This window comes from Sipha flava, unplaced genomic scaffold, assembly GCF_003268045.1.
Source record: "Sipha flava isolate LNK unplaced genomic scaffold, YSA_version1 111_pilon_pilon, whole genome shotgun sequence".
Taxonomy (NCBI): domain Eukaryota; kingdom Metazoa; phylum Arthropoda; class Insecta; order Hemiptera; family Aphididae; genus Sipha; species Sipha flava.
The window spans coordinates 1,952,068-1,964,409 of record NW_020271729.1 but is presented as its reverse complement, the minus strand read 5'-3'; the positions used below and the strand labels follow the sequence as shown (position 1 = coordinate 1,964,409).

Below are 12,342 nucleotides of genomic sequence, written 5' to 3'. Positions count from 1 at the left end.
TTCCCCCAGCCGAAATTGCTTCTTCCAAAGGAATCGAACGGAAATGGGATTCGAACTTGACATCAAAGGCGTACTAGGGTCATGTTCTCTTGCAAGCGTAAGACAGAGAAACGAAAGAAATTCGTGTTTCTTAAAAGCGAAATAAAATAAGAAATACTTGTTTCGCTTCCATTTTTTACATTCAATATTCTCACTTTGATCGGTCAACTTAAAATCGTAATAATACATATTCAATCCGAACAAGGAGTAATAAAAAATATATTCAAGAACACAACCCCTTCACTATGTTATGATATATTTTCTAAGACATTTTTTTTTAATATCTTTTCATTTATTTTCTTGTTTACATTTTAGAGATAGAATACAACAACTACAATATATGTGGTTTATACGTAATGTATTATAATATTATATATATTATAAGTATTTTATATAGAGGAAGAGACAGTAAGAAACATATTTTTCAAAGTCTCTGATAATTAAGTGAATATTTGCATAGGTATAAAATAAAAAATTGTTGGACACGGTTTACAACATATTTTACATTATTAACTGGAACAATTGAAATTTTAAATTATTTGAATACTGTTGATCAGTATTTAAGAAAAATATCTAATTTATATTTGACGTCAAATATGAACTTGGATTAAAGGGTGCGGTTATTTTTTTTTTTTTTTAAAGAATAAGACATTAGCAATATAATTACGTTTACATTTTATTTGACAAAAATATCAATTCCTATCAATGTATACATGGCCATGACATAATAACTATCTCTAAACAACAGTATCAATATCCGGAACACGGACATGCGGTATACAGCGAGACATGACTTCATTACATTTATAAGAGTTCACGATTTCAATCTTAGATAGATATGATGTACAACATTAATATTTTTATTTTTTTTTATAAATCTATAAATTTATAACCTTCATACGGCCATTTGGATTAAAAAATTTAATTAAAATGTCTATTTTTTCTATAAAATCATCTTAAAATATAAAATTATTATTACATTTCCACATTTAATAATGATTAATAATTATGATAAAAAAAATACAATTATAAACAAAAATCGTTAAAGGCGTACACAATTAAAGCTTTTTAGAATAAAAAAAAAACCTATACTAAAAGTTATCAAAATTAACTCTGATACAGTTTTTCTGGCAAAAATTATTTCGATGTCAGTGTACTCGTACCCTTTAAAATGGTATAAATTAGCATTAAAGCTTCATTATTAAAAATAAAGATGTAATATACTTTGCTATAATATTTTCTTATAATAAGGACTGGATTTTCTCACGTTTTAAAGATAAAGTATACTCTTATGCACGTACAGCGATGATTATGGTAAATAATATTTTAAAATTTGTTTGACATACCTAATTGACATCTACACTTTCAGTAAAAAGTTTTTGAATATTACTTAAACTAATGCAAAAGTTTCATACATTTAATAAACACTTAGAAAATTTCACTTCTTGTATATAAAACAGTTAATAATAATTTAAAATTACAATGAAGATGCAACAGTATCATTGCTTAACAAATTACAGTTGTTTTTTTTTATTTTTAGGAAACCGGTAATCTCGAATATTCATTTAAAACACTGTCAGCTCTGCCCACGACTATTGGCTTCTCCTTATTTAGTACACCGAAACACGATATGTATCTACTTACATTCAATAATCCGGTAACATTTCATCCTTCCAAAACCAGTTAACGGGTTGATGAAAAATTATATTTAAAAATTATTTACGACCGGCGGCGCACGCAGCGGATGTGGAATAATATTCGAAAATGTCCATTTTTTTTTTTTAACTGTCTATTATTGTATTTGCTGTAACACGCAGCATTTGAACGGATGGTGTACGAAATGGATTGGTAAAAACAAGATTTTTGTGTCTCAAATCACTAAAATGTAAATCAGTCTATACCTTTGTTTTTTTTTTATTCAGGACATTCCTTGTGCGTCAGGATAGATATAACACACATCATTTGCATTTTCAAAAACAAAAACCAGTTGGATGATGTCTACACAGCAAACGTGACAGTACTATAGATCCCCAGGTTTACATAATTTACATCGTTCAAGAGGGAAATTCGTCATTTAGCCCCTGTTGACATGTCCTTAACGACCTGCCAACCACCGGCGCGGACATTTTGACAAGTGAACTTTGTGGGGACCATTTTTCGAGCCGTATCACGCGTGTATTCCTACTGCATCAGACCTTCTCCTTGGTAGACGCATGGGCTCCAATTACTTACTTTTAACAAGCTCCCACTAAATCGTTCGACGCATTTACTATGACCCGGATTTCAGACTAGTTTTGTGATGAATTTAAGTGGACATTTATTGGGTTCGTATAGTATCTAAAGAGGGTCATACCACTCGTATTATAGTCACGTTTGCACTTACTTGGCGATACGATTTTTAACAGTTTCTTTATGCTGAGACTTTATTCTTTGCCGAATCATTCATCTATTGTTGTCTTTAACGCTTTTAATGATCTATAATGATATGCAAATTAACGGAGAAATAAAAAAATAAATAAACGCGAATAATTTTAAACACAAACGTTTTATAATAAATTACACAAAAACTGTAATTAATGCCTCCAAAATATTTATGTATGGTGCACGTGTTAGCAAGTAAACCACCGAAAAGAAATATTATAACTATCAGGTACTATAATTTACATTTTTTTTTTTTAACTTAATCTGTGGTTTGAACCATCTTTACAGTTGTGGCATCACGTATTTCGAATTATAATATGTTATTACATTCATGTCCAATTATGAATGTATTATGTATATGATATTTCATGATAAATTAATTCCGTTATTTTTGGCGATGTCATATTAAATATAAACATTAAAAGGATGTTTTTTTCCATTCAAATTGTATTTTAATTACGTTTAAACAAAATTGAATAATGTATATAGTACATAGTCGTTAATGTTATATTATTTATTTAAAAAGTAGTTTCCGTTGACTGGAAATTTATCCAATCCGATTTTATAATATATAACTAATTCATATTTAATAATAATATATAGTTATTATTATATTGTTACCAACCCTTCTATTACTAAAGCTATATTCTTTCAAGCAGCGTAGAAGTGTAAATATTAAACCATAAAATGATTTATAATACATAAAATATTTGAAAACTTACAGTATTTGAGGGTACAGTGTACTGGTATACTTATTGTAATATACCAACCGAAATTTGTATCATTTGTAACGTAAACATAATAATATAACTTTAGTGAATTCAATTTATAATTTTATGATTGCTACAGAGTTTAGTTCAACACATAAATGTAATTTAATTGGAGAGAAAATGTAATTAAAAAAAAAAAAATAAAAAAAACATAATCAAAACCGACGAGATTCAGAACCCTTGGGGTTGTAAAAACATTAGTAATAATAATATGTGCTCTCCCTTACTATGTTATATTGTTATATTTTCCCCGTCCACTCGGAGAGAGTGTTTTTATTTATTTTTTATTTCCGACTCCGGCGATTCGAGTTCGTTGTCCGAGCTGCAGCAAAGGTATAGATAGGGGCTGATCACAAAAAAAAAAAAAAAATTGGATAACATAAATTAAACGGGTCATGATTAAAAGGATTGTTTCGTGCGGTCGGCACGGGCGCGTCAACCTGTCACGCAGAACTGTGAATTTATGCAAACTGCCACCTGACCTGAACACATGTCGCTCGGCGACACTGACGCGCGACCGAACACCGAAAACGGTCGTTACAAAGAGCACCGCGAAACACCTACCAACCCACACGTGCACGTACACAGTGTTATAGACAAGTACGCGTTTAACAACGCAGTTCTCCTAATCCCCATGGAAAGTTTTTGCCACAGAGCTGGTAAATAATCAAGTTTTATTCTTTTTAATAAAAAAGCTCATTCGCCAAACGTTTTCAATCCGAGTTAACGATTAAAATGTAAATTATTATCACACAAACGGTGTGACGCGCAACACACGCACCACAGGCCAAGCAGTAGCAGTATTTAATGTCGAACGAATTCATGTTGACTATAAGCAAAAATCGCAATATATTTGTTTGATGTAATTTTTTTCTACTACACATCAAAGTCGCAATGCAAATACTAAATCCCACAGGAATTATAATATAATAATTTTTATAAAATCATAATAACATTGTATAATTAAGAAGGGAAGACGATACAATATTACATAATTTACATTTGTATACGATCAAACGCACATTGTTTATACTCTATGTTTATAGTTGTCTTAATGAAATTTAGAAAAAATTATAATACTTAACACATTATAACATTAAATAACTGATATAATGTATATACTGTTTATACAATATACGATATCAATATACAATATCTCGTAATAATACACCGAGAAAGATGCGTCCTACACAGATTTAAATGTATTAAAATTATAAAACGAATTGATAAGGATATATAATAACGAAAATTGTATCCATAAAAAATTTGATTCATACATTAACTTGCAAATATTGAACGTAAATATAGGTAGGATTTTGACATAAATATAATGTCACGTTCATAAACATTAAAACATCTATACCGTTTTATTAACAAAGTTGTTCATACGATTTTAATTGTTAGTTTTCAACTCAATTACTATTTGTCAAACAAATAAAACGGCCGCTGCCTCTAGTCTAAATACCACAGACTGTGTGTCAGGTTAAACTTTGTCAAAGTGGTAATAAATACATTTTAAAAGCTAGTATAAACACTTAGAAAACCGAAGCTATAATATGTAATGTTTATCTTTAACTCGTCCAAAGGAAATCATTGTGATGTGTTAGCACCTTTTTTTTTTTTTAAAAAAAAAAAAAAGGTCGTTACACATTAGGCGTTAAAAGGCCAACTTGAAGCGTTCGTTTGTTTAGCGAGAGAGGACTTTTTTTTTAACTTAAAAGAAATTTTAAACAGGACATTCTTTCAACCTTAAAGGGCATCCGGAGTTTTATAATTATTCCAAACATCACAATTCTCAAAGGGTATATTATAGAATGAGTTATAATTTACTGATACTTAAAATGTAACTTGAAGCATTGTAATAGTACTTGAGCATACATTATTTTATTTAAACCTATTCAATTATGTAACTCTCATAAATATTCTAATACTCAACCACAATTTATCTTAAAACAACGTAGTCATTTAAAATCAAGATTTTTTTTTGCATTTATGTGATAAACAGTTTCGTTTGTTCCTTGGTTTAAGCAGTGGCGGATTAGGGGGCAGGCTAAAAGGCTTATAGTATAGGGCGGCTTTTTTGGGAGGGCGGATTTTTTTTTATAGTATTAAGTGTTATTATTGACTTATTAGGTATATTTATTTTAATATATTTTTTTTTATATTTTTCATATAAATACGAATAAAAATAATTTTAAAAAGTTATAATAATATATTAATATGTACATTGTATGATGCATACCTATAGGCTATATTAAAAATATTACAATTATTATTACAATTTGAAAATATTTCATTTGTAATAAAATAATTACACTAAGTTACTAGTTATTATTAATAACTTATTAGCACCTCGTATGTACTTATTGGGAACATCCGGACTATCCGAGTATAGGTATTTTCAAATCTGGCTATTTATATTTCCGTTATGTGACTGTATAAGCATTATTTATTTGTACTGGTAATAATGGTATCTGAAGTAAAATAATAGACATGAAATATTTTATTTTTAGAAGTTTTCTATTTTAAAGATTTAATATTTAATATTTTTTTTTTTTTTTTGATAAAAAAACTAAATAAAATTCGAAAAGAAGGGTATAGACCAAATATTGTTAGTTTCTTAGTAGAATGATGGGGGTGGAGGGGGCAGAGTGATTAAGCCTAGAGGCGCCAAAACGCTAAATCCGCTACTGGGTTTTAAAATGGAAAAAGTAAGTAAATTTAAGTCAACATTATTTTATAATATTACACATTTTATAATTATAAATGTATTTCTAATATATATTATTAATATCTATTAATAAGTAATTAATAACTATTCGGTAAAAGTAATTTTATATGTATGAGGTATTAATTGACTACATACAAATAAAATAATCACGAGAAATATCATAAAGATTCGAATAACGTTTTTCGACTCATGATTGATTTTTACAAGTAAGTTTGTTTTAGAAAAAAAAGTTAAAAACTTTTGAATACAAAAATAATTATAATAGATAATACTAGAAGGATTTGAATTATTATGTTTGTATTTCAACCGATTGTAGTAATAAATTCTAAGTAAATTTACATATTTTTTTCGTATATTTTAAATTTTAAAATTATAGTTCAACGGATTGACAGAACATTTGGCACAGTCTTTGTTTATTTTTGGCCAAAAGTTAAGAGTTCACTTTGGCTAAAATTAGTTGGAAAGATAAGTTAAGGTTGAAGATAAAATAATACATTTATTAACATATATTATATAATATACATGTGAATAGTATATCATTGTTTTTATTGTCAACTTATAATGATAAAGAAATAGATGCACAGAATACGGTAATTTATTTTTTCTTCTTTTAACTAAAATAATTAAAATAGCTTTGGTCAAAAGCTAACAATATTTTAATCTCTGGATATAAACCGTATATTTAAAAACGTGGTACATGAAATTTGGTATGTACATTGAATTGGTCGGAGGTAGGATTAAAATTATAATTTAGTCATGTCAGTTTCTGGATTATTTATTATTTTTCAAGAGAATTGAGGAAAATATTAAACTTACGATCGAAGCTTAACGATTAACAGAGCCCAGAGAACAGTTTTCATTATTATTATTTTTATTTTTTTTTTTTTTTTTTTAATGCAATGATTAATCGTTTTCAGATTTGAAAAAAGACAATAAAACTCCAACACATTTGCTGGAAACGAAATTTCCACGACACTAATCCCCGGAAGGTGGGATAAGTGAAGCGTGAAAAATATTCAACTCCGAAATAACTACCTGTTTTTCTCAAGTACACAGTTTTACGATTGATATAATATTACATTATTCAGGTACAGGAGTTAAGACTAGGAGCATTACTTATTTTCAACATCTCCCGTACAGTTGGTTTGTAAATCTTTAAAAAACGTTATAACATTTGTTTGGAAACGAATTACTCATAAAAATATCTGTGCGTACAAGACGAATCCGGTAGAGTTAAAAAATTGATCCTGATTAACAACTAAAAGTTTTTGTAACAGCCGTACAAGACGAAGCCGGGAAAATAAAGGAAAACGAGAAAACTATTTATTTCACTTGGACCGGAGAATAACCACTTATGCGTATAACTACCGGCCGCGTTCGGGTTTTTACACAAAAGGCAATATTATTGCAAAGTAAAGGGGTCCTAGTATATATTTATATATACATATTATATATTCTGCCAGGGGTAGTGTGTGTGTGTGTGTATTACAAATCGACACCTACACGAACAATTGTGTGGATAGCGCTTGCTCATTTGAAAGTCCAATTCAAAAGTTCTATTTGCGCTTCCGTGTCACATCTGCAGCAGTGAAATTTTCCGTACCGATTGTCAATGTCATATCCTGTGGACGACCCACGTCGATCTGTTGCCGGGTGTGACATCTGCCGAGACACGGATATCCGACTGAAATTCACTCGTATATGAAGAAGTTTATATACACACGCATCACCCTAAAGTCCTATACTTATACGAGTACACCTTGAGGTGAACCGAGTAAGATATTTTCGCTCCTTTTCGACGAGAAAACAAGGCGAGCGAAGAATTTAGAGAACGCGGCGTTAAGTGTATCCGAAGTTTAAATGTACCGCGAAGATAATCGTTGTTGGGCCAACCAAAGGAAAAGGAGGAAGAGGAAAAAAAAATAAGAAATGTTAAATGGTCCGGAACAAAAAACACGGAGTGAATCTTGGAAAATTCTTTCGTTCGCGCTAGTGTGAGTTGGTGTTCATAAAAGAACGAATTTATCACGTTTTAAGAAACGCGTGGGTGGAGGTAGGAAGAGCTGTACACACACAATACACGCACTATCAATAACGAATCTTAACTGTACCGTTGTACACTTCAAAATCTATACGTTTCCAATATCGTACTTAAACTTTCCGTACACGTAATACAAGCGTGTATTTCTCATCGAATCCATCAACCGCCAATTATAATTATCATTATTGTTGTTTTTGTTATTATTATTATTACTACGATTATTTGATTGTTATTAGCGCAGGCACACGTATCGATAAAATAATGGGAACAATTGTGTACAGCGGCCGATTGACATTGTGTTCTTGGGCGAGATAGGGTGACACGCCCTCAGAAAAATACAATAAAAAGGGCTTGGGGACGGTAGGGGACAGCTGACGGGTAATTGTCAACCCCGATAAAAGGTGCAGCGAAGTAGTGGTGGTTCTACCGACGGGGGCGGGGGAGTGGATTGACGAAACGTGTTTGAACAGGGCGTTAAAAACATCGCGGTATTGTCCCGCGCAAAGTCGTTTTCACCCGTTGTGAAAAGTGTGCGGGACTCTCACGCACTACTGCGATGATGTTTCTCCGCGTCGGTTCATTGTGCATTGGGCGCGCGGGAACAATCGTCGAACGATTTACAGCACACCGATGGAGAATTACAAATTACGTATCGTGCGACGTGCGATTTGTCCCCGGGACGTGCGACACATTAATACCGAACAAATAGGTTTTCGGCTCACGACGTCACGCGAAAACGCATAAACCAACCATACCATTAAACGATATCACAGTCTTGCGATATGACTCGTCCGATTAACCTGCAGCCCAGAAGCGGCTCTGCAGATTGCACAACACGAAAACGAATCGTTAAGTTAGGTTTGTGTTCGGTCCCGTCGCACGACTGGGTAGGCAACTGCTGGCTGTACGCTTAAGACCGATGTTCCGTCACGGATCGTATTCGTCGTACATAATTTTTACAAGTTCTGATACCGAAAAGATGCGTTCGTTTGAAAAAATCAAAACAGCACCCGTCGTGACGATACATCATCCTACCGCGCCGCAGGTCATCGGAAAAGAATAATAATCGATACGAGTTTACTCCGTTGCACAATACACCGCTTATGAACCGCGTAAAATAACCCACACATTACGTGACGGACAAGAAAAGCGTATATGGATGCAATTAGAGCGCGCGCTAAGAAATTCGAAAACGTGTGTGGTGAATATTTCTACCTATTTAACGAAACAAAATTGATGAGCACAACACGGAAGTCGCCAAGCGTTTCACCGGCAAGAATGTTTTTACTACTACGAATTGAACAGATATTTTACGAAATATTCAAGGAATTAAAAAAAAAAAAAAAAAAAAGTACACTTAAAAAAATATATTCTTATAACGCTTGATTGAAGTCTTCTGGACCGTACGAAAAACTCGAAAACTTTAGGCGCCAGGACACATGTGGATAAACTAGCGACGCGTCATTACATATTAACGCATATTGCACTCGGCCATATCGTTACAATGCGTTAGTGTCCGCACCGGTGTACAGCACAACGGCGACGGTATAGTACGCGATATGTTTCGAAAAAGTGACTGTAAACCCGTCACTGCGATGGGGTGAGCGGGATGGAGTAAGTAGGGAATCCGGTTTCGAGCATAGGAAGAGGTACGAACCGTTGGATTTGCCACGGATTAAAACCCGGCTCCGGCTTCAGAAAGCGCGCGTGTAACCCATTAGCCGCTGACTGCGCCGTCCGATACGGTCAATTACACGGGGACGCATACGCGATTATAACGAATAATATAGTATTATAATATAATGATAATAATGAAACCAGAAACGTATTGCGCGGGCGCGCGCGTATTGTTGTCACAATTATTATTTATAAAATCGGTGGCCATGCGGACACGCTCGCGGTGGTGGTGGTGGTGGTCCGGGGTACGTTATACGCGTCCGTCGCAATAACAACGATAATACGCGCGGGAAACGTTTCCGTTCGAACGGAACGGGTGTTTATAACAATATCGGTACGAACATGTACGAGCATATATCGTACTTAACAATTGATGGTGCGCGTTCGACTCCGAGTGCCAACCGCGTCGTTAAACATCACCGCTGTGGATCGGGCAAGGACGTTTTACAGGCCGACTTTCTTTTTTTTTCTATTTCTGTTATTTTTCGGTAAAGCTAAAACCGGCCGTTAAATGTTTTCGGTTGGTGACATTTTCTAGCGGCGAGATGCCATCGTGTATACGACGCACGGCGAGAGCAGTACGGTCGCACCGACAATACCGTCGATATCCAATGGAAATTATGAATCGACCGTTTTTCTAACTGTCGGTCACGGGTACTGCTGTACAACTCTACAACTGTGATTATCAGCCGACCGTGATACCGAATCCGTACCATGGTCAACACTAATCACTGAAACGCGGCACGCCGACCGAAAACAATCGGGAGGATAAATCCCGCGGAGTACGAATGCGATGCAAACGGCGAATTCCTTATTACCGTCGGATCTTACCAAGGGGTTGAGAGAACTGCTGAACGCGCGTGATTCGTCAGGTTTTGCGGGGACGTGACGAGTTGGACGTTAGTCCGGGTTAGCGTAGAAAAACGTACATACAGGCGCGACACGTCAATTGTATTACGTCGTAAACATATTCTGCAGAATATGGTCCATCATCGGCTGCATTTTTTCGTGATAACCACGTATCTGGATCGATTAAGGCTCCTCGGCCGTGTTCAGAAAACGACGTCCGTGAGCTATTTGAGATCTTGGAAGTATAAAGTTCTCGGACGACCTCTACTTATTTTTCCCGAAATCTTTCTTTCAATAATATTCCTTACTAATGTGTCTAAACGAATATCTCATCGATTTCGTTTTCATTTTTAATATTCCGTGTTAACATAATAATCATTATATTCCTTTTTTCCCCAACATCTATTTACACTTGATCGTTTGACTAATTTTGAAACAATTTCAATAGAATAATTATGATGCACGTGGCTCCGTGTTTATCGCATATCACAATACAATACACACACATATATAAAAGTCGACAGATTACAGCACGAAATTATTTAAAAGACGTAACGCCCGTGATAAAGAAAAAAACGGATGATAATGGTTATTATGTTTACATTCAATATTAAATTTATGCGAACTACGCGTATTTTTTCTTTTACGCGCGGTTGGTAAGCTTATAACGATTTCTGTCTACGCTGCAAACCGTACACAATCGTCGGTTCTAGATATTTATTTTTTATAATGCTTCAAGTTCTGTACGAAATTCAAGTGCCGTCGTATTTTCAATTCGTCTTGTGACTATCGACTCAGATGTAGTGGCATAAAATGTACAACGACGTAGGAAAGTCGATCTCGAGCATATACTTTTCGTAGCCAATTGAAATCTGTTGTTTGAATTCCGTTTTCCAGCGCGTATCACTAGACCGATTTGCGAAACACTCGGGACGTACAAAACCTATTCGCCACAAATGTGATGGATAAAGGCTGAAAATCATTTTTAACCGATGCCGTTATTATTTAAACGATTTCTAGGTGTATGCGGTAGCATATTGTACGACGAATTATTTTCTGTCGAAACTCATTTCCAAAACGATTAAAATTAAACAACGATTGTCAGACCGTCCGATGTTATATCGAAAGAATGCGAGGGGGAATCGCCGGCGGAAAACACCATTGACGTGCTGTACACGCCGAACTTCGACGGGCGATGGGAAACAGTTGATTTATACCGCGATCGAACTTGGTTCTAATCAGTCCTCCGGTTAGTTTTGTGACACGCTCGTGTCCCTATATTGTTATTATTTATAGACGGAGCGATTGTTCGGAGGTGGACGAGAACGTAAATCACGCGGACGTTATTGGCCACCGTTAAGTCCTACTAAATACGTGCGCGGGAATTATTTTCGAAACAAATACCATCATAAATTTCCGGTTAAACGGTTCTCGTGCGATATATAAAAAAAATAAAATAAAACCATCCACACATTGTTTTGTCCGAATACAAAATATTTTACGATCTCCGGTCGCGTCCAATCGGCATATAGGAAAACACACACAGTACGCGCGACGTATTCCTATTTTCCCGCAGTAATATTCGACGGCGCAAATTCATTTACATTTATATTTTTTCTATCGGTAAAATGCGTCCCGCAGGATCGAAATCGTAAAGACGATTTTTATACATAAATATATATATATATAACAAACGTGCCTAGTTTAAGGTGTATAGGACGACCGAGGGTCATTACGGCTAACATTGTCGCGGAAACTAATAGCTGTTTGCTACTCAATCTTACCCTTTCCTTCGTCTTCGGGATATTTTTTCG

The 12,342-nt window shown here is 34.2% G+C and overlaps 1 protein-coding gene across 1 annotated transcript in view; it reads right to left on the bottom strand.

The window, feature by feature from the left end:
• The window catches only part of LOC112688598 (protein slit), a 133,297-nt gene that overhangs the window by 68,049 nt on the left and 52,906 nt on the right, over window positions 1-12,342 (bottom strand). The window lies entirely within an intron of this gene.